Below are 25,000 nucleotides of genomic sequence, written 5' to 3'. Positions count from 1 at the left end.
ATTTGTTAGGCTTTCAGAATCTCATACGATTATTATCATGTTAATATTATTATTATTGTTGGGATTATTATTACGAAATATTTTTCAAAAATTATATCTGAAATATTGATTTGTCTTAAATAATATATAGATCATATATCATATTATATATATATATATATATATATATATATATATTGATATATAGGTACGCATACCATTTTAAATAAACAGATACCTCAAATAGTAGGTTTATTAATCTATGGTGAAATTTTGTCGTTGAAATCGAAGGACGAGTTACCAGAGTAAAGCGTTGCTTTAATCGTGCAATATTGTCAACTGCGTCTATATAGCGTTTGAAACACATGAGCGTTTATACTATATACTACGATCAAGACACGTTATATTCATGGTGGTATTCCTACCACCGTCACCATCATCACCACCGTCTAACCGAGTGATACATCATTTTGGACGTTTATTAAAATGCCTCGGTTAAATATTCAGGGACAATCGTAGGGAATATTTTGGTCAAACTTCATTGCATTTTTTTATAACATTTTTATTATTATTTATATTGTGAAAAAAAATATATATATATATATATATATATATATATGAATATATTTTTTCGATTATAAGAAATGTTATATTGTATTTAAATAGATATTCTATGGTTCCATATGAACATGTTAATTAATATATATATATATATATATATATATATATATATATATATTATAAATAAATTTATCTTTTACTTTCTGTTTTTTTTTTTGTTTAAATTTTTTTTCTTCTATGAAAATAAAATCAAGCTCAATTATTATACCTTCGTAAATAATTCACTTTTATCGATCGATAATTTTATTAATAGATATAATAATTCATTGGATTGGATATAAATTTTTTCTATCTGTCAAGTAATATCAGAATTAAAAAATTTTCTTTTCTTCTTCTTCTTCTTCTTCTTTTAAACAATTCATTCTTATCGTTGATGAACATATCGAACGAATTTTTATTGATACATTTATATATATATATATATATATATATATATATATATTCTTTCATATTAAATATACAAATTGAAATATATATTCCATTAGAATATTCTTTTGAAATGATAAGACGAACGTTTTAGATATAAACATATAATATGTAAGGTAAATATTTCATATAGTTTTCACGGTGAAGAAATAGGAAGAAATATCGATGTAGGGAATTTAGAACGCTTGTGCTTGCCTCAGTACAGGGAACGCTTAGATAAGCCATAAATCGGTATGAATGGTAGGGCCATACTGTTATTTATGTTTGCTGCGAACGCGAGAATAGCTTTCGTCTTTACATCTATACATATATGTATGTATGAATATATATATATATAGATGTGTATGTTACATCTTCCTCCCCTTCTCCCCTCAATCTTATTCCTTTTTTATTTTTCTTTTTTCATTTTTCTTCTTTTGTACTTTTTTTTTCTTTTTCATTTTTTTTTTTTTTTGTATCTGGTGTAACGTATTTATGGCGAGGGCAAATTTAAGATTTTTGACCTTAGATCGATGCGAAATGCGTTCACTTGGTCGATCGCCAAAGAAGAATTTAGAAAGGAGTTTAGGTAAGAGTTTAGATAAGAAAAGATTCATGGGCTGTGTATTAGTCACTCGTGGTCTTTTCTCTTTTTTTTTTTTTTTTATTCTTGGTATTTCATCCGTTTTTTTTTTTAAATCTCAAAATCCAATATTTACGATGAATTAGAAAATTAATTGTTATAATTATGATCTATTGTAATACGAAATTGATTTAATATTACTCGAAAAGAATTCGTTTATCTCTAGATATTATTGATAAAAGGGGAAAAGAAAAATGTTTTAATTTATAACACAACAGTGTAAAAAAAAAAAAAAAAAAAAAAAAAAAAAAAATGTATAAATTATAACGCAACAGTGCAAACGTAAATTTCGATTTAATTTTCTAATCCCATTATATGTATATAAATATATATATTTTATATATTAATTATATATTTTTCACTTCTAATCTTAACCTAATGAGACATCCAGTGTCCTATGGAACGCGAGAAAGAGTAATTGGAGAAGTTTAGAATTATCGGAGCTCGTTGGGTTGAGTGGGACAGTGCAAAAGTGAGGAGGAATAGGAGAAGGGGAGTATAGAAGGGGTAGGGGTGGGAGTGGGGAGAAAGCTAGTAGAAAGTGCAATGGTTGAGGTTGATGCGAATTTGAAATGTTTTCAGTCGTCCCCTTACATACGCACTCATACTCACATATGTATTTACATATATATGTATGTGTATATATATATAGTGAGAAGTAGTCAGGTAGCACGCGAGTCTCTCTTCTCTCCCCCCTCCCTTGTCTCTCTCTCTCTCTCTCTCTCTCTCTCTCTCTCTCTCTCTCTCTCTCTCTCTCTCTCTTTCTCTTCTTGCTCTCCATAAATCCGCTTCTCGCCTCGTAAGTCTCCATAGTTTTGCACTTTCGGTTCCGCGTTTGCGGGACACCGAACATTTCCACCCGTTCTCACTCCCCCACTCTCTTCCCCTCTCTCTCCAACCCCCTCTCTTCAAATTCGAGTCGAATAAATCCTACAGAATACTACACACACATACACACATATATATATATATATAATACATACATACATGCATATATATACCCACACGTGAATGTGTGCATATGTGTGCATGCATTTATATGTACGTACGTATGTATATATGTGTACATAGCTTGCTCTCTCTCTCTTTCTCTTTTTCTCTTTCTCTTTTCCCTTTTCTCTCATTCTCTCTTTCAGTCTCTCAGACCTCTCGTACCGTTCTTCTTTCGGGCACGTTCCATGCGAGACCTCAAATTCGAATTAGAAAGCAACTCGATGCCGAAATTGAATTTCGGTGAAGGCTGCTGCTGGTGCTGCTGCTGCTGGTGGTGGTGCTGCTGCTGCTGCTGCTGCTGCTACCGCTGCTAGCTACTACCTTCGACGATTCGTAGCCAATGTCGGGAAAGAAATTCTCTATCTTCATCTTTCTCTCTCTCTTTCTCTCTCACTCTCTCTCTCTCTTTCTGTCCTTTTTTTTTTTCTCGTCTCTTTATGCCAATGTCTCCTATCTCTCTTTCTCTTTCTGTCCTTTTATTTCGCGTCGAAAGCTACTCGAGTATGCGGAGAATGCGAATACAGAGAGCGTGAGAAGAGAGAAAGAGAGAGAGAGGGAGATAGAGAGAGGGTGAGAAGAAAGTGGGATGAGGGATCAGTGATGGCATAGGGAGGGGGGGAGAGTGAAGGGTGGATAGGTACTTTCTCTACCATTCACAGGGTGACTCCTTTTATCTTCTCAGTTTTGTAAGACCGACCCTTAGCTACGCGACACTACTACTTTTTCGTCCTCTTTCTCTTCGTCATTTCTCTCTTTCTTCGTATTTCTCCCCCCCTCCCTCTCTCTCTCTCTCTCTCTCTCTCTCTCTCTCTCTTTTTCTCTCACTCTCTCGCTATTCCATTTCGTGCTCTTAGAATAAGACGCTTCACTTCTTCCTTCCCATCGTTCAAAGTTTGCTTAGATTAACCCTGGAATGTCGAGAGAACGAATTTGTTTTTGGAATTCTTTTGAAGAAAAAAGAAAAAAAAATAGATGTGTGTGTGTGTGTGTGTGCGTGCGTATGTATGTGTATGTATATATGTTTGTGAATTTATCTATGTTTGTGAATTTATATATAGTCATAGAATTGATCGGTAATTTTTTTTTTTTTTTTTTTTTTATTGATAATATTTCGGTAGATTCGTTTTCATGTGAGTGTTTGATGATGAAGTAACAAAACGAAATATAATCTATTTGATGATGATAATAATATCTATTTTTTGAAATTATACATGTGACGAAAGTAAATGTCAGATTGAGTTTAATACATTGATAATTTTATGTCGAATAATTTTATTTACATTTGATATTCTTTGTTTCTTTTTTTCTTTTTTTCCTTTTTTCTTTCTTTCTTTTCTTTTTTTATTTCTTTTTTTTCCTTTCTTTCTCATTAAAAAAAAAAAAAAAAAAAAAAAAAAAAAAAAAAAAAAAAAAAAACTAGTCATTAGCTGATGTATCTCGAATAATTTTCTCTCGGTTTTCTTTTTCTCATTTATTTATTCATTTATTTATTTATTTATTTTTTATTTTTCTTTTATCTTGTTAAATCTCGCATTTACAATTGTACTTTGGTACAATTAATTATATCATTCATATACTCGTATAATGCGATCGAATTTCCTTTTAATGATAATATATTAAATGAATATATCAGAAAATCTTGTATAAATTTTCATATTTAAAAAGAAATTAGTTGGTAATGGTCAAGGAATAACGAGTAGTGAATTATTCGCATTTTTGCAAATATAAATGTTGAGAAATATAATGTCCGTTTTCATTCATTTAATTTTAATAATTAATATCTAAAGAATTAATATAGGTTGATCGATACGATGTAATTTTATGTATAGATTTTATACTTAAAAAAAAAAAAAAAAAAAAAAAAAAAAAAAAAAAAAAAAAAAAGATTATTATTATTATTATTATTATTTTTTTTTTCAATCCGATAAATAAAATCTAATATGTATGTATGAAGCATGAATTATTATATTCATTGTTAATCAATGTTCATTCGATAAAATATCGCGGTTATAATTGCTTGCTTAGTCGAAATTATCAATAATGTTACACAAATTCACGTTATATATACATATATTCTATTCTACAATATCGGATCCTTTAAATCGGATTAACCGTGATCGTACGAAGCACACCCGACGATCGTAACTTTGGTGATCATAGTCTTTACGATTTTTATAGCAAACCGAACAGAGAGATTTCGACCGAATTTGTCGTTATGCGTTTAAATTCTGCACTTTATACATATATATATATATATATATATATGTATATATATATACGTTCCATTTCTATTTATGATAATCCCTATGAAGTATGGGTTGAAAATTTTCTAAAAGGATTACAATCAATAAATTAAAGTAGAATGCTGAAAAGCTTTAGATATGATCTCTGCGATATTATGAATTATAAAAGTTAGAAAACGACTGTATTTTTTTTTTTTTCTTTTTTTTTTTTTTTTTTTCAAGTATACCAATAGTGGAAAAAAAAAGAAAAAGTAAGAAACGATCGAAAATTATATCGCGATTAATTTTTGCAAATGTATAATGTAATGTAACACGCGAGATTGCTTTGAGATTATTATTAAGAAGAAGAAAAAAAAAAACAAAAACAAAAAAAAATAAAAGAAAGAAGAACAAAAGAAAAGATTAGAATGGAGCAACGAGCTCTGCCGGTGGTTTGGAGTTTTGGAGTTTGGTTGGTATCGCGGTATGATGGTGAAGGGGAAGGAGCAGTAGGTAATGGTTATGAGATGAATCGTTACCGGTGCCATTACAACTTCTAGATTAGATTCACGAACGGTTTTAACGATTTCGTCGCGAACGCGTATCTCTCAGGAAACGATCGCTTACGAACAACCGAGAAGGAAAACGAACGTAATAAACGTCCAAGAGTTTCCTATCTTCTACATTCGTTTTGCATACAAATAAAATAGGTTTTTTTTTTCTCCAGTTTCTTTCGAAAAAATATTCGTATTTCAAGGATAAATTTAGGGGTATGATGGTAGTGTGGTGATGTGAGAGAGAGATAGAGATAGAGATAGAGAGAGAGAGAGAGAGAGAGAGAGAGAGAGAGAGAGAGAGAGAGAGAGAGAGAGAGAGAGAGAGAGAGAGAGAGAGAGAGAGAGAGAGAGAGAGAGAGAGAGAGAGAGAGAGAGAGAGAGAGAGAGAGAGGATTTAGCATTTGTAACATGGGAAATTTCAGAACACTTTTTTTTTTCTTTTTTTTTATTTTTTTTTTTTTTTTATTTATTTTTTTTTCTTTTTTTAAAGGCAATTAAAGAAAAATAAATATTTTATATTCGTTTAAATGAAAAATTTTCGTTGCTACGTCAGTCATGATTTGAATTATATCGACGGGATATTTAAAGAATATTAAAAATGTTTATTAATATACGCACACGCATTTTGTCATTACGATATAATAAAAATATCAATGATCGATGAAGTTTTATACAAATATTAATATATTTATTTGTAAATAATTTCGAAGAATTAATTGGAATACAATGGATAACATGATAATATTTATAAATCGTTTGATTTAAATTCATATTTTTATCGTAATAATTTATCAATAAATTTAAAACGATTGACAATGTATCTACCAATTAACAAATTTATACATACACATATATAAATATATATATAATTTCAATTATATTATATGTTAATATTATAAATATTATATATATATATATGAATACTATTAACATATTAATTAAATAATAATTAAACAGATAATTAATTCCAATTTGAATAATATCAAATACGATAAAGTTTGAAGATAATATTTTTAGAAGTGTAATTAAAAGTTATTATTATTATTATCATTATCATTATCATTATTATCAATCTTATTGTTATTAAATAAGTAAAAAATGTCTAGATTGGATCTCCGTTCTGTCATATAATTTTATACGTGTTATTGATGACGAAACGTACAAGATCGAAATATACTCAATCTAAAATCTTTTAGGGATTTTTTTTTCTTTTTTTTTTTTTTATGGAAGTTCATTCGTCCTACCCAATTTCTTTTTCGATACACCCTATTACAATTCTCCGTTATATTATCCTTTAACCCTTTTCACGTTCGATACATTCCCTTAACCTCAAATGACTTTTCTTGAATTTTCAAGCCGAACTTTATTCCCGTTGGAAAAGCTTTTTCGTTTGTATATATTTCTGGGTATACGGATGGGCAAGCACGTTCGAACGTTAACGGTTCGACTAATGGAATGGAATTCACATCCTGGCATCCTAAAACTCATCTAACGGCTACCGCAACAGTTCAACCTCTAAACCTTCTATGTAACCCTACCAAACTTATCTTCAACCTTCGTTATAAAGGGAATTCGTAAAATCCGTTCGTTCTATATAAACGGTTCGTTCCTAACTCATAAGGCATTCGTTCATCTGTTTCCTCCCTCTTTCCCCCATTTTTTTTTTCTTTTTTCTTTGTCATTGTTCTTTTTCTCTTTCTCTTCTTCTCTGTCTTCTTCCTTCTGTCTTCTTGTTCTTTTTTTCTTTCTGGTTATTTTTCTTTTTTTTTCTTTTTTTTCTTTTTTCTTTCTTTTTTTCTCTTTAAATTTCTGCACATTATCATTTATGATCTGTCCCGCTAATTGGATTTAAAATGGAATTTTATTTTTTATTTTATTTTATTTTATTTTATTTTTTAAATGTCATTACCACAATCCCATTTAATCCGGGCCCCATTGGAATTAGGATGGAATTTGATTTCCACCATTTTCTTTTCTTTTCTTTTCTTTTTTAATGTCATTGGTATTAACCTTTAATCTGTTTTGAATTGGAATTGGAATGAAATTTGATTCTTTTTCTTTTCTTTTTTTCTTTCTTTTTTTTTTTTTTCTTTCTTTTTTTTTTTTTTTTTTTTTTTTTTTTTTACTTTCTTTCGTTTTTCCCCCTTTTGTTTTACTTTTTCTTTTTCTTTTTTTTTACGTTATTAGCATTACCATTTAAAACTGTTGGAATTAAAATGTTTTCTCTTACTTTTTTTCAATGTCTTCTTTGACATCACCATGTGCTTTTGAAATTAGAATGGAATTTCATTGTCTTTTCTCTTCTTTTCTTTTTTGTATCTTCTGTTTTGTTTCTTTTTGTTTTTTTTTAGTTTTATTTATTTATTTATTTTTTTTTTATTGGAGAAGTTATTCGTTACTTTTGTGTATTTTTTAAAAAGTGTTTTTTTTTTTTTAATGATTTCTCTGTCTCTCTCTCTCTCTCTCTCTCTCTTTCTCTTTCTCTTTATGGCTTTAACGTTGGAATTAAATAGAATTAAATAGAATTAGATAGAACCAACTTATTATTTTTTTGTTTGTTTATTTATTTCTTCATTATTACTATGTAGATAATTTTTTAATTATATTTATTAGTTATCAGAATATATAACCAACTCAACATTAATTTAATTTATTTTAATTTATGAGTATAATTTCGGACTGTGTAATTTCTGCTTTTGGAATTAGATATGGAATAAATAAATAAATAACTAAATAAATAAAAAAACAAATTATTAATAGATATTATTAATAGATGTGATAATTTGATTTTTTCTTTTTTTCTTTTATAAATAGGTTATCATTGTTTTAATATTTTTTTGAAAATGATATATATATATATATATATATATACATATACATATACATATAATTAATTATATAAACGTAACGTCAGCAGATTATTTTAGACGAACAAACACACAATGCACACACACACACACACACACGTGTATTTTAATATTTAATATTGAATTAGATCCTTAGACATGAATAATCTATCTCTTGTTCGTTCATTAATAATTGTTTCAAAGCATATCGTTATTATTTCGAATAAATATAAAATTCTTCTTTATCTCTTTCTCCCACTTTCTCTCTCTTTCTTTTTTCTTTTTTTAATCTTTTTCTATTATTCCCTTTACGTCGTATTTCTTCTCTCTTCGCCTTTTATTTTCTTTTCTTCTTCTTTTCTTTTTTTTTTTTTTCCCTTCATTTTCTTTTTTCTGTAACGAAGGGATGCTTGGTTTAATTCGATTTTTTTCTTTCTCTACATCCTCTGCCGTCACTATTTCCCTCTCAGCACACACTCACGGAGTTCCTCTTACTCTTCCTTTCTTCGTGTTCTTTTTTCCTCCCTTTTTTTCGAGCTAGCTTACCCTCTTTGAGCATACATATATATATATATTTGTGTGTGTGTGTGTACGTGTATGTGTATGCATGCATGTATGCATGCGTGCGTGTCTGTGTGTACGTTTGTGTGTGCATGTCTGTATGCCTGTCTTTCTTCCTCTGTCTTTGTCCTGTCTCTCTATGGACGTCGAGATTGAAGTAAAAACGTCGACGGTCACGTAGGACATTTCCGGATTTCTCCAGCCGTCGCTAGGGTCCTGAAGGGATACAGGATAAAAGTCCTGCAGTTCCTGTCTATTTATGATGTCCCGCACTTGCGTGAATTCACCTCTGCTTAGTTCGTCTACTATCTGTTCCATGATGTACGTGAACACTGTAGTTTTATCTGTTCGTCTCTCTCTCTCTCTCTCTCTCTCTCTCTCTCTTTCTCTCTCTCTCTATTTTTTTTTCTGTCTTTCTCTTCTTTTTTTTCCCCTTTTCTGCGAGGAATCAACGATAAGCTCTTTTCCTTTCGGCCTTTTGTTCTTTCTCGTTGCACGTAATTAATTAATTCCCTATTTGCTTTCTTTCTATATTTCAATTGGAATCTGATCAACAAGTATCATCGTTATATTAGATCAGTTCAAAAGTTCGTGCGCATTAGTAACATGTATGCTACTAATAAAAATGCGCACGAACTTTTGAACTGATCTGATATTTTCATTCGAACAAATTCAATGGAAAATATGTAATAAGATATATTCAATAGATAATAATATATGTCGATGGATAGAAGAACGATGTGGAAAGAATTTTTTTTTTTTGTTCAAGTTGAAAATATCGATAGATAAATATCGAAGATTCGATCGAAGTTTTCTTTCTTTTTTTTTTTCCCTCCAAAATGTCATAGTATTATATTGAAAATTTAATAGGAATTTTTCAATTTTTTTTTCTTTTTTCTTTCTTTTTTTTTTTTTTTTTTTTTTTTTCTTTTTTTCTTCTTCAATGGGATATACTCGTGTAGAAAAAATTTAATGGAAAATTTTCGTCGTCAAATATTGATTATTTCTTAGGTTATTTTTTCGTAAAAAAGTTTAATTAGAAATATCTTCGACGGTGGGGAAGGGGGGGGGGGAGAAAAAAAAATATATATATATTTAATATATAATAGAACAAAAGAATAAAAAAATTGTTCAATCGTAAATATATCGTTAAATTTAATAGAAAATTTTCGTTAGATAACATCGACAAATTTCATAAGTGAATTTTTTTTTTTTTTTTTTTTTTTTTTTTTTTTTTTTTTTGTAGATAATTAAAACCAAAAAATCTTCAATGGATAATATCGTGAATTTAATTGTCAAATTTTAAGTTTAAAGCAGGAAAAAAAGAAGACAAATATATTTTCGATTAGGGTGGACAAATTTTGATAGGGAAAAAAAATGTTCTGTAAAAATAATACTTTTATATTGGATTAATTAAACATTAATCCAATATATCTTTTCTATTTATAATATATCCTATACTTAGATACTGTTATATATATATATATATATATATATATATATATATATACACAAATAAATTAATCAAAATTTTTTATTAAATATAAAAATAAAATTTTTTTATAAATTCAATCTGTCAATTATTACTATAATATATATAGATATACATAAATACATATATATATATATATATATATATGGGCACGCACACACACACATATGTATGTATATCTCTATGTATATATAATCAGGTTCTTTATAGTCATTTTCTTTTTTTTTTTTTTTATTTCCTTTTCGCTCGTTCCATAGAATAGAAATTTAATAGATTTCAGGAGAGTCTCTAGGAAAAGAAAATATTCAAAGAGCATTTAAAAAGTGATTTAAGTAGGCATTTAAGAAACATGAGGGACAGACCGTAAGTTCGTGAACGACTACTTGGAAGGGAGTTTCTTTTGTTTGGAGTCGGACACTTTAGTCGATCAATAGTTCCTCGAGAAGTTTCTCGAATTCGTAAGGAATTTGAATTTGGCGCGAGACGTGGGCTGTGCAAGACGTGGGTTGTGTCTGGTCGTGGGGGTATGAGAAAAAGAAAGAGAGAGAGAGAGAGAGAGAGAGAGAGAGAGAGAAGATGGTAGGGGTTGGCCAACGAGTTTTAGCGATTAAGGGACTATGGTAACTACGACGTCCATTTTCGTCTTCTAAATGAGAAGAAAACAAAAAGGACAATTTCTTAAACGTGCGTTGACTATTTAAATAATATATTTAATTTATTATTTCTCGTGAATAGAATTCGTGAATCGCAATGTAAACAAATTATATCATTAAGGAGAAACTATTTAATTAATTAGAAGTAGTTGGTCTGATGATTTTTAAATTAATTATATATATATATATATATATATATATATATATATATATATATATATTACTACATTGAATAACTAGAAAACTGACAATAAGTTATTATCTCATTGTTAATTTAATTATCCGTCTTTTATAGTCATTTATATCGTAATTAAATTAAACTATCCGTAATATGAGAATTAATTTTATATATACATAATCCTATAAATATTATCTAATAAAAATTATAAGCTCTGCTGATGTTAAAAAGTTAATATACAAAATGAAAGTGAAAATGAAAATAAAAATGAAAATAAAAATGAAAATAAAAATGAAAATAAAAATGAAAATAAAAATAAAAATAAAAATGTGCTAAGATGCAACGTGATATAAAAGAAAAAGGAAATATGTCTATAAGAAAAAAAAAAAAAAGAAAAAAAAATCATAAAAGCATGATGTTATGCCTATTTATGAAATAAGTATTTATGAAAAAAAAAAAAAAAAAAAAAAAAAAAAATATATATATATATATATATCAACCGTACAGACGACATTACGACGACCATATGAAATGATCGAGCAATTTTATATTTCATTGTGAAATGTAAAAGTTTTCAACTTCATCCTACCTTATCCCCCTCCAGCTACCCCTTTTCTTTCTCTTTCGCCCCACCCTGACACAAATAAAAATATCCACCAAATAAAAACGATAATAAAAATTTTATGACTCGAAAGAAGTAAAATTCCTGTGCCTCTCATGTCGTTTAATAAATATCCATGGAGAGATGGGTTAGGTGGCGGGGGGGGGAGGAGTGATTGTACAGCGATCGTTGTTTTAAAATTCAAACTTCATCCTCTTTCTATCGTCGTTCGTAAAGATGAAGAACAGAAAGGGTGAGGAGTAGGAGGAAGTGGGAAGTGGTGGGGGAGGTAAGCACGAGACAAGGAAGAAGCGCCCTTTAAATTAATTTCGAAGTAGTTTAAAGGGGAGAAATTCCTGCTTCTAGGGTTTCGCGAATACGAGTGAAAGAATGGCGAAGTTGGTAGGATGTTGGTGGATAGGTGGGGGTAGTGGTAGGGTTGGTTCGACAATAAACCGTTCTATCTAACCTTTTTTGTTATCTCTTACAGTATCTAATCTCGATACATAAAACTTGCCGATAGTGTTTTTAGTTTTCTTGTATATATTAACATTATGTATCCATGTACATACTTACGTATGCATTTTTTTTCTTTTTTTTTTTTTTTTTTTTTTCTTTGATCGAATTGGCCGGTTCTCTCTCTCTCTCTCTCTCTCTCTCTCTCTCTCTCTCTTTATTTTATTTACTTATTTTTTTTTAATAAAAAATAAATTGTTACTATCCCATTAGTTAACTTTATTTTAGTATTAAATTATTATTATCTTATTAATATTTTTTTTATTTCTTCTCTTTTTTTTCTTTTTCTTTTTTTTTCGTTTAGGAATGAAAAGAATCGTGTTTTTTTTTCTTTTTCAGTATATATATATATATTTTTTTTTTATTTTGTTACGAGTAAGTAATAAAATAAAATAACAAATGTTATATTTTAATTATATATTAAAGTAGATTATCTTATGTTTTTATTCTTTTTTGTTTATTTCTTTTTTTTTTTTTTATTTCTATAAGTGATGCCTAAAATATTTTTAATAATTCACTTTATTGTTTTCTTTTTTTTTTTTTTTTTTTTCTACGAACATATATTTCTTATCTTTCTTAATAATACGAAAAATAATAATAACAGATAATAATAATTTAATAAAACTAAAAGATAATTAATCAGATAATAATTAATTATGAGATAATAGTAATTTTCAAAAAAAAATTGATAATAATGAGACAATAATAATAATGTATTTTTGATTAAAAAAAAAAAAAAAAAAAAAAAAAAAAAAAAAAAAAAAAAAAAAAAAGAAAGAAAGGAGAAGAAATATGTCACAGTGAATATATGTATCCTTACAAATGAACTTTTAATATAAATTAATTTTAGTCTTCTTTATCATTTCATTGAAACTTTATCTAAGAGTTATAATAAAAGCTATTAATAAAAAGTACTATTTTTTTATTAATACATTACGATTATTATCATTTTTCAACGATCCCCTGAATGGGTATTCAACGTTTACACAACGTATATTATTCTTCCGTATTCCATTAATAATGGTGCAAGTAGGATAATAATTCAACCGGGTGATAATTTAGAAGAAAAAAGAAAACTAGATAAAAAGAGAAAGAAAGAAAGAAAGAAAAAAAAAACAATATAACAGAACTATTCTATTCTTGGACGTATAGAGACGAAAAAAAATGGTAGGGGCGATAATATCAAAAAAATTTTTTTATTTATTTCGCGAATAAAAAAAATATCTCAAATATCTGGTCAGAAAGGAAGACTGGGAAAAAATGAAAGAGAAAAGAAGGTGCTGGGAGGGGGGGTGGGTGGGTGGGTGGAGTAGAAAAAAGTACCAGCAAATGGATTTAAAGAAGAAGGAACATGAAGTTTCTCTCTCTCTCTTTCTCTCTCTCTCTCTTTCTCCCTCCCTCCATTTACCTCTCTCTCACGAAGAACGACAATTTAAAACAAAGCGAGGGCGAGGGAGTGGGGAGAAAAAACAAACAAAAACAATACAATACAAAACAAAACAAAACAAAACAAAACCAAATAAGCTTTTTCTCGACGGCAAGTAGTATTCGCGCGCGGCGGTAGACGCGGAAGAGCCGCAGCGGTTTTTTTCAAGTGATCTCTCTCTCTCTCTCTCTCTCTCTTTGTGTCTTTCTCTCTCTTTTAACGTCGCGCAAATTCATGCGCGAGAGAGAGAGAGAGAGAGAGAGAGAGAGAATATACTTTTTATTTTCTCGAGGAAAGCTCGCGAACTCTCGAGCTACCCTTCCCATCCTCCATCCCTTTTCTCCATCATCCTCCCCTCTTCATTCCTCTCCTTCGTCCTACTCATATATGACGCAAGTGTGTAGTGGTCCGTGATAGGGTGGGGGGGGGTTGGGAGGGGGGATGACGGTGGTATAAGCGTGGAGAGTGTATACTAGGACTATGAGAAGGAGAAAATGGAGATGGAAGAGGAGATGTAGGAGATGGGAATAGAAAAGGTTAGTAGTAGTAAGTGTGGGGGTGGTAGGTGGGGGAGGGTGGGGGGAGAGTTGTAGGAGAAGAGTTTGTGAAAGTTCGCACATCGATGCGCTTTTTCGTATCGTCGCTAGACATCGAAAAAGATAAGGGAAAAAAAGAAGAAGGAGGAGACATGTTTGTTGCGTTGTCACGGATCATTCTCTCTTCCTCTCTCTCACTCTCTCACTCTCTCTCTCTCTTACAAATATTACACATACATACATGAAAAAAAAAAAATACGTATAGACGTATAAAGGATATATTCATTGAGAAAGAAAACGAGAAGAATTTGTAGAATCTTGTTTCGTATTTAAAAATAATGGCGATGGGATGGGATGGCGGAGGGTGGTGGTGGGGCGGGAGAGAGGGAAGGGGATGGATAGGGGAAGAAGTTTTCGTCACCGTCAGAATTTCTCTCTCTCTCTCTCTCTCTCTCTCTCTCTCTCTCTCTCTCTCTCTCTCTCTCTCTCTCTCTCTCTCTCTCTCTCTCTCTTACTTTCTATTTTTCTATCTATCTATCTCTTTCTTTTTTTCTCTTTCTCATTCTCTCCCCTTGGACGTTCACCAGCGCAGTGAGCGCAGTTTCTAATTATTCTTCACTCGAGACGCTCAGACGGTCGCTCGCACGACGTATTTACGTATGTACGCGTGCTCCTTGTTATTTCTCTCTTTTTTATTTATAGTCTAAAGAGAGTGAGAGAGAGAGAGAGAGAGAGAGAGAGAGAGAGAGAGAGAGATGCGTGAAAGTGGTATGCGTGTGTTCTGCAACCGACCAACGGAAGGAAAGAAGCGAGACAGAAAGAGGGTTCTCGTGTATTTTTAGTTACACACACGTATATATAATGTATATACACACACACGTACACATTATTTTAACTAATACATTCGTGTATATATATGGATATATTATACGTTCGATACATACGCATACATTTACTTATTATGTATATGTTCCTTTATATACATGCACGTACGTACGTTTACATATATGCATATATATGTATGTATGTATGTATGTACACATATATCATGTAAATACATATATATATATATACACACTCACATATATATATATGTATATGTATATTTGTTTACATAGTCGTATATATTTGTATATAATTAAATATAATTGTACATATAATGTGTACACTGATATACATATAAACATATGTATATATATGTACCTCGAATTTGATCGGAAAAATGGAGAATAATATATCGACGAGAAAAGGAATATCAAAATTTATTCGATTTATTTTACTTCGTTCGAACTTTCTCCATTTCCCAAATGATTTCTTTTCCAAAAGAGATTAGATTTATTATTCCCTGGATTGAAATTATTTCTTCGTTATATTACGTAATTCGGGGACACATTTTACGTTTGTTGAAATTCGTAGTTGCGGCGGGAAACCGTGCCGCGATAATTAATGTCGGCATTACGGATGACTCGAGGAACGAAGAAGCTACGTTCTCTCTCTCTCTCTCTCTTCGGTAGGAGAAATGCATTTTCCTTTTTCACTTCTTTCTTTTTCTTTTCTTTTTCTTTTTTCTTTTTTCCTTCTTTTTTTTTTTTTATTTTTTTTTTTACTTCTCCTCTTTATCCTCTTTTTTCTTTTTCAATTTTCTTTTACTTTTTCTCACATTCCTCGCGTCAGCTGCACCGAGTCCGTTCCATTTTCGGACAATTTTCTATGAAATTCTTTTACATAAGTACGCTTTAGCTTCGCGGCAAAAGTGCTCTGAAATATATATATATATATATATATATATATATATATATATATATATAATTTTGAGAGAAACGAAAGTATTTTAAAATGTATAGAAAATTATTAGATTCTTCTCGCGTAATATATCATATAAAATCTATTTATAATTTATTATATAGAAAGAAATTACACCCTATAAAAAATAAAATCACATGAATATTTTGTTTAATATCAAATTGGATTGTATGTAATATTTATGTATTAAATAATTTTAATTCTTTTTTTTTTTTCTTTTTTTTTTTTTTTATTAATTCGTTAAGAGTACATTATTATAAGTACATTATTATAAGTTTATTATGTATGTATCTTTAATTAATTTAACTCGTCGATATCCATCACAAATATGTTAGAAAATTATTTTAAGAATAATATTAATCGTTCGTTATATTTTGAGGATAATGTTTTTCTTTTTTTTTTTTTTTCCTCCCATTAATAAATTTTCGTTTAATAATCTACATTTTAGCTGGTATCAAAGCATTATTTGTTATATCCACGACGAAAGAAATGTTCAATTGAAAATACTTTAAATGTTAGAAAACCTTTTTAGATAATAAATCTTAGAGATAACTTTGATTTCTATTAAAAAAATCATTATTATGTATTCTCATTGAATCATTTAGAAAATGAAATGTGACGTTATTTGGTTTTTTTTTCCTTTTTTTTTTTTCTTTTAAATTTCTTTTTTTTTTTTTAACCTTAAATCGATGCCGTATAATTTCTTATTTTATTTATTGCGTAAATTAATTTTTTTTTTTTTCTGTTTTTCTTTTTCTCTTTACATTCGCATTTAATTTGTTATGAATATTCGAGTTAAAGTGATTTACTTTAGAAATTCGTTTGCTTTTGATCAACGATCGCTTGTTTTCCTTTCGAAGAGCCCACGTCAATCCGTTTACCGTAGATAACAGGAAGCACTTGACGGGAGGAAACGATGTCGGCATAGACTGAAAAAGAGGTTGAGCAATTTTTAGTCACCCTTTTCATAGTTTTTCTATGTCTTTTTCTATTTGGGATATTTTATTAGTCATGTAACTTAATACAACTTGTATTATTAACACCTCCCCTCCTATAAGTCATTCTGTATTTCTTTTTATCTTTTTTTTTTTCTTTTTTCTTTTTTCTTTTTTTCTTTCGTCGTGTCTGATACAAAAAAAATTTTATTTCTTTATTTTTTTTTTCTTTTTTTTTTTTTACGTTACGAAAATTTTACTATTACGGAAAATAATTATAGTTTACAATTATAGTAAATAATATATGATAAACATTAAATAATAGTAAGAATAGAAACAATGTATAAACTATATTATATTATAGATAATTAGATTTTAATTACAATTAGTATTGTATACATATATATAGTAAATTATATGTATAATTATTTGTATATATTAAGTGTAATTTATATTAAAAAAAAAAAAAAAATATGTATATATAATTAGATTTTTAGGATACATATGAAATAACAATCAAGTTCGGTAATTGTAAGTTAAATGAAATAAAAATTTTGATTAATATAAATCTTTAATTTGAAAAATTACATCAATTTTATTATATTCAAATTATATTTTATATAAAATTCGAATATAAGTGATTTTATAACTATAATTATATAATTAATAACAATATTAATTAGAATTATAATATTATTAATTATACTTTTATTTAATAATAATAATAGTAATAATATTATTATTAATATTATTAATTTATTAATAATATTAATTATTATTTATATTAATTTATAATATTATTATTAATATATATTATTATATTATATATATATTAATAATAATAATAATAATAATAATAATAATAATAATAATTATTATTATTATTATTATTATTATTATTATTATTATTAATTACAATTGTATTTTTATTATTTTAAAACAAGAAAATTGTAACAATTTCTTAGTGATACATACCGTACATATTATAGGTTCATACATATACATATACAAGATGTGTTGCCATACTAGAAACGTTTGTATACATACATTCATATATACATACATACATATAAACATACTTACGTGCACACATATATATATACATACATACATATACACACATATATATATATATACATCATGTATATATGTACACACACCCATACACACATATATATATATATATAATATACACGTACGATAGATAGGTATTTAGGTATACACGTGTAGGCATTTGACCTATCGGAACAATCCCTGTCTCAACTAATGATTAACGCGTGCCAATCAGCAATAGCTTAGCATCACGAGGGTTCCTTGGGTTCTCCTCCATGCCATTAGATCGAATAGTTCATTAACATCGTACGAAACACTTCAGTTTACTCTGGATCAACATTATCCGTTTGTTATTCGTTGTTTTGATCGACCCAGTTGATTGTTTTATCATATCAAATTTATTTTCGTTAAATATATATGTATGTATATATATATATATATATATATTATTAATACAATATAAGTTATATTATAATATGGCATAAAAGATACGAGTCATTTTTTAGGCTGACAAAATTTTTCCAATTTTATTTTCGTTGCTGATGTATTTTCTTTTTTTTCTTTTTTTCTTTTTTTCTTTTTTTTTTTTCTATTTTTGTTTTATTCTCGTTTTTCGAATTCATGTGAAATAATTAATAATTAAAAAAGAGAGAGGGAGAGAGAATAAATAGAACGAGTATATGTATAAAAATATGTTTATTCATATTTTTAATGTATCGCATAATTTCTCTCTCTCTCTCTCTCTCTCTCTCTCTCTCTCTCTCTCTCTCTCTCTCTCTCTCTCTCTCTCTCTATTTTTTATTTTTTTTTTATTTTTTTTTAAGAAATAGCACGTATAAATAACAATTTAAAAAATGAATATATTTATGAAGTAATATACGAGATGGTTCATCAAGGATCAGGCTTTTGTGTGTAAGAATAACTTTATTTTTATCGTCGATGTATTAGATAATTTTTTTTTTTTTTTCATTAGTAATTAAAATTTTTTTTTTTTTTCAGAGAGAGAAACTGTTGTTATTTCGTAAAACTTCAATATTTTATTTGTACCGTCGATGAACTCCTTTTTATTTATTTATTTATTTAATTTTGATTTTTTTATTTTTTTATTTTTTTTTATTTTTTTTTATTTATTTTTTTTTTTTTAAAGGGTAATTATGAATTTTGTTATAATTAATAATTAGGAATTAAAGCGTTCTCGGATTTTTATATATATATATATAATGATTACGAAAAACGAGTAAATTATTTATATAGTATATACGATATTAATGAATATATTAATAGAGAATATTTATAAATAATTCTTGTATGTGTATGTATACATGTATATTACATTTTTTTGCTTGTGTGTCATTGAACTCTTGTTTGTTTACAATTTTTTCTTTCTCTTTCTTTTTTTTTTCTTTTTTTTTTCTTTATATTTTTTTTTTTTTTTTTATTATTAATCACGTTATCGATATTAGAATCGTTCGTGAGAAAGCACAAGAATAACCAACGACATTATCGATTGTTGTGGCGTTGCTGCGATGTAAACAGGTACAAAAGCCATCTCTTGTATGCCTGGTCGCATCGTTCGCATTTATGCCTATGAATAATAATATACGATTCATGAAGATGATATATACAAGGGTTTGGTTAGGAAGCGGTGTGGGAGGTAGGGGGGTTAGGGAGGGGAATGAACGAAACGTTAATAAAAATTTTCGTTCGACGTGTTGTACGATCATTTCATTGTATTATTACACAATTTGTATTGTATTGTAATTATTACATAACTCATTTTCGAATTATTATCGATCGTAATTATTTATTCAGCTGTTGTAATTCGTAAACTGAAAAAGAGAAATATATATATATATATATATATATATATATATATATATATTTGTATGTTTATATATGTATTTTCTTTTTTATTCTTTGAATTTTGTAATTTGCATTAACGTGTTACATCATTTTTTTTTATGCTCCTTTTTTTATGTTTTATTTTATTTTTTTTATTATCAACAATGATCAAAACTTATAAATAATTTTTCATCAAAGATAAAAAATCATTGTCTATACAGAAAAAATTATCTATTACGTTTACTTTAAAAAATTATTTATTATATTAAATAATACATTTCGCATTATCAATTTCAAAGATTTCGATGATCGTCATTTAATTACGATCGATACTGATCTTAATGATATTATTACTATTAATCGTGACAATGATTATCAATAACTATGACAAATTATTTTTCACGTCGTTATTAATCATCGATCATAATCATTATTAATGAAATGATATTATAACCAAAATGATTGTTATAACAGCGATACTGAATTTTCGATAACTGCAAGGAAAAAAAAAAATCTTTTTTTTTTTCAACTTCGTGACAACGAAAATGTTAAAGATACAAAATGGATTGTACTTAATTGTTTGAACTTCAAAAAGCTCTCGACGATCATTATTGTCAAAACGATAACGATAACGACAGATTCACTCGATAAGATTTTTTTTCTCTCTTTTTTTTTTCCCCTTCAAATTTTGCCTTTTCTCTCTCCCTCTCTCTCTCCTCCTCCTCCTCCTTCTCCCTCTCTCTCTCTCTCTCTCTCTCTCTCTCTCTCTCTCTCTCTCTTCTCTTTCTTTTTTCTTTTTTGTCTTATTCTGTAAAACGAATCCAATTCTTAATTTCCCAAATGAATTCAAAACGATTATATCCGAGCTTGATAAAGTATATATAATCGATTAACTCGTGAATTGTTAAAAAGGTACATACGTAATCGCAATAATTATCCAGAGAATTGCTTGAGAGAGTGAGAGATAGTTAGAGAGGGAGAGAGAGAGAGAGATCACCTAGGTCGTCGAGGGTTATCTTCTTTTGAATATGCATCGTTGCATATCGTCGGTTGTAGACAGAAACAAGTGGTGAAAAAGAAGGGTGAATAAGAAATTACGAGATATGGGGAAGTGAGGTTAAAATGGGGAATAATGAGAGCAAGGGCGGGTGGGGGAGGGATGGGGAAGGGTTGACGAAGTGGAAAAAAGAAAAAGAAAGATAGAGAAAGAAGATAGATACAGAATCGGACAAAAGTTCTTACGTGATAATCCATTAATTAATTTTACTTCCTTTTAAGGCTTTCTTTTTTTCCTTTTTTCTCTTAGGGGTTGTAGAATTGCAAGCAATTTTGTGAAATTGAAAACAAAAATGAAAGATAAAAAAAGTTTCGAGAAAGAGAGTACAACTCTCTGGTGTAATCATTTTCTACGAATTTTTTTGTACCTTTTTTCCTCCCTGTTCTATTGCTTGGTTTTTTTTTCTTCTTTTTTTCTTCTTTTTTTTTTTCTTTTTTTTTGACGAATTCGAAACAGTACGATTTGAAAAACAATAACAAAGGCAATTTAGATTTTCCCCCGATATGTACTCATCTCTCTCTCTCTCTCTCTCTCTCTCTCTCTCTCTCTCTCTCTCTCTCTCTCTCTCTCTCTCTCTCTCTCTAAAAATATATATATATATTTTTTTTTTATTAATTTTTTTTTGCAATCAAAGGTTACTGCGTAATTGTAGAATCGAAATATAATAATTGATTTTATAAAATGATAAAGAAACTTGAAGATCCTCCTAGGATCATTTATTTCATTTTCCTCCTCCTTTTTTTTTCTTTTTATTTTTTGCGCCCGTTTATAAACTTATGCTTGAATCTGTAGAAAGAGAAAGAGAAAAAGAAGGACGGAATATTCTAACGAATGATAGAAAGAACGAAAAGAGAGAGAAAGAAAGAAAAAAAGAAAGAAAGAAAGAAAGAAATAGAGTGAATGAAGGGGGTCGGGGGAAGTGGGTGAGATTGGGAGAGGTGGGGATAAAGAAATACAATGAAAAGCTTTCTGTAGCAGATGTACCACTCACGTCTGAAAACCATCCCCAAGGCTTTTGTTGATTTAATAAACGCGAAGCCGCAAGCTCACCGCTTCGACTATCCATTGTCATTCTCTTTCTCTCGTATCGGAGAAATATATACGAACGTACATACATGCATTCTCTCTCATTCTCTCTCATTCTCTCTCTCTCTCTCTCTCTCTCTCTCATTCTCTCTTTCTCTCTCTCTCTCTCTCTCTTTCTCTTTCTGTATCCATACGTCTTTACTTCGTGCGCTTTTTCTCTCTCTCTCTCTCTCTCTCTTTCTCTTTCTTTTTTCTTTCTGTCTCTCTCTTTCCCTCTCTCTATCTCTCTTTTTCACCTTTTACGTATATTCCAAACCCCGGTCTTCTTGCATCGAAAATGCGTCGCCTACAAATTGATACGCAGGCAGCCGAACGATGAAAGGCAATAGCCTTTGTTGCTATTGCTAGACAAAATATACTCTATTTTTTACTTCCATTGTAGTTTATTCGATGACGCATTTCTCTCTCTCTCTCTCTCTCTCTCTCTCTCTCTCTCTCTCTCTTCCATTTCCTTTTTTTTTCTTTTCCCCCAACCCCGACTCTCTTTCTGTTTCATTCTCTCTTCCATCTCTTTTTTTTTACCTCTTTCTTCTTTTACTTCTTCTTTTTACATGTTTTGTCTCATTTTTTTGCGATAGGAGAGAGAGAGAGAGAGAGAAATACGTTTGATTTTGGAAGCTATCTTTGTTTATGGGATAACATTTTTTATGGAGCATTTTCTACGAAGTACATTCAAATTCTTTTTTTTATCTTCTTTCTCTTTCTCTCTCTCTCTCTCTCTCTCTCTCTCTCTCTCTCTCTCTCTTTCTCTCTATCTATCTCTCTCTATCTCTCTCTCTCTCTTCTTTTTTTCTTTTTTTCTTCGAGGTATTGTAACTAACTGTTCTCATAGGTTTTTTTTTTTTCTATTGATGAATTGTTTATTTTAATGTACACAGGTTATTTATATGAGTAATATAATAATTTGTGTACATTATTATATATATATATATATATATATGTATATATATATATATATATATATATGAACGAAGAAGATACATATTAGTATTTCTAACATTAATTATTATATAAGGTAGAAAATATTTTTTTATACTTGATTATAAATATTATTTTATTTATTTTTTTTTTCTTTTTTTTTTTTTGTTTTGATATTCACATCGTTCGACACATTTTGTAATAATTGTAGAATATCTATAAAAAAGAAAAGAAAAAAAGGAGTTAGCATAAATCTTGAGGGAGAAAAGGAAAAAGAAAAAAAGAAATAAAAAGGGGAAATAAAGTAGAAAGAGAGAGAGAGGGAGAGAGAGAGGGAGAGAGAGAGGGAGAGAGAAAGAGAGACAGAGAAAGCGTTTTGGGAACGAAAGGTACGACGTGTGTAAAACAGTTTGAAGGAAAGAGCTCAAAAGTGTGTAGGCACTCTGTAGGCACACTTTAAGCCCGGATGAGAGAGACAGAGAGATAGAGAGAGAGAGAGAGAGAGAGTGAGAGTGAGAAAGAGAGAAAGAGAGAAAGAGAGAGACCCAAGTGCGACCCAAATATCGTGAAACCGTGTCACACCACTAGTGCGGTGATCATGGAAACTCTTTTTAACTTGTCGCAAATTGCGAATTCGCGTCGACGTTTTTCCACACGTTTCGTTTTTACTATCATTCAAAATTCGAAGGAACATTTTTCTTTATTTTTTTTTTTTATTATTCTTTTTTGTCATTTCACAATTTTTTTTTTTTTTTTTTTTTCTCTTATTAGATAGAAAAATAATATTGCAATATTATTTTTATATTGTAAAGATTAACGTACTGTTTTTAATTATCTTTTTTGTTTTCCCGTCATTTGTTAATTTTTTTCCTCCCTTTTTTCTTCAATCGTACGATATTACGTAGATAGATGTATCTTTCTTTCTTTTTTTTTTTTTTTTTTTGTTCGATATAAAATTTTGCAATTCTGTTTTTATATTCTTAAAATTAATATTTTTCTTTTCATTATCTTTTTATAAATAGGAGAATTTTTTTATAAGTGCGAAAATAAAGTACTACTAATACATTAAAAGATTCATTCGATTTCCGCAAGCATAATTAACGAGCCATTGACAAATAGTTTCGTATTCCATTTGCGTAATGGTCCAGCATGAGCGCAGGTATATGTACATATAGATATATATAGGTATATATATATACATATATATATATATGTGTGTGTGTGTGTGTGTGTTCTAGAAATGATCCTCATAGTTAATGTGATTCATCCTTTCTACGAATAAAATTTTGATTAACGGCTAGATATCCCTGTAACAGGAGGATATTAATTACGATTTAAAGGACGGCGTTTCCAGAATTTTAACGATTATTCCCTTTATATTTCTCCATTAGATATATATATATCCGAGGGTTGGTATTCCTGCTTATCTACTAATAAAATTTCTCTTTGCTTCAAACCCTTTTTCTCTATCTCTATGTCTCTCTCTCTCTCTCTCTCTCTCTCTCTCTCTCTCTCTCTCTCTCTCTCTCTTTCTGTTTTTCTCATATTTTATCCTTTTCCTTTTGTTTTTAATACATAATAATAATAATAATAATAATAATAATAATAATAATAATAATAATAATAATAATAATAACGGCGTAATAAATAAAAAAAATAAATAGATAGAGTGAGAGAAGAGGAAGGAATAAGAAATAGAAAGATTGACTGAGTGAGTGAGAGGGAGAGAGATAGAGAAAGATTGTCAGATTGTATATGTGTTCGTGTATCTTCTTTCTTTTAATACACATAAATACATAATAATAATTATTGATTTAAATTTCTAGTAATATTTATTATGTTATTATTTGATGTGTGTATATATGTGTGTGTTTTTATATTCTTTATGTTACTTGAAAGAGTAACGTAAGTAATTTAAAAGAGAGAGCGAGAGAGAGAGAGAGAGAGAGAGAGTGGAAAGGATTTCGAAATGAAAATCGTTAGATTATTTTTGTCTCCTTCCGGTCTAAATAAAAATAGATCATAGTAATAGTATAAAAATAAATCGTGATTCTTTTTAGATCGAAGAACTTATTCA

General features: G+C 28.7%; 1 protein-coding gene across 6 annotated transcripts in view; it reads left to right on the top strand.

Moving 5' to 3' along the window:
* LOC118447777 (spondin-1) overlaps positions 1-25,000 on the top strand; it is a 289,832-nt gene that overhangs the window by 20,442 nt on the left and 244,390 nt on the right. The window lies entirely within an intron of this gene.

This window comes from Vespa mandarinia, chromosome 3 (genome assembly GCF_050613455.1).
Source record: "Vespa mandarinia isolate Hongniang chromosome 3, ASM5061345v1, whole genome shotgun sequence".
Classification (NCBI taxonomy): Eukaryota; Metazoa; Arthropoda; class Insecta; order Hymenoptera; family Vespidae; genus Vespa; species Vespa mandarinia.
The sequence above is the reverse complement of the archived record's forward strand: the minus strand, read 5'-3'. Positions and strand labels throughout refer to the sequence as shown.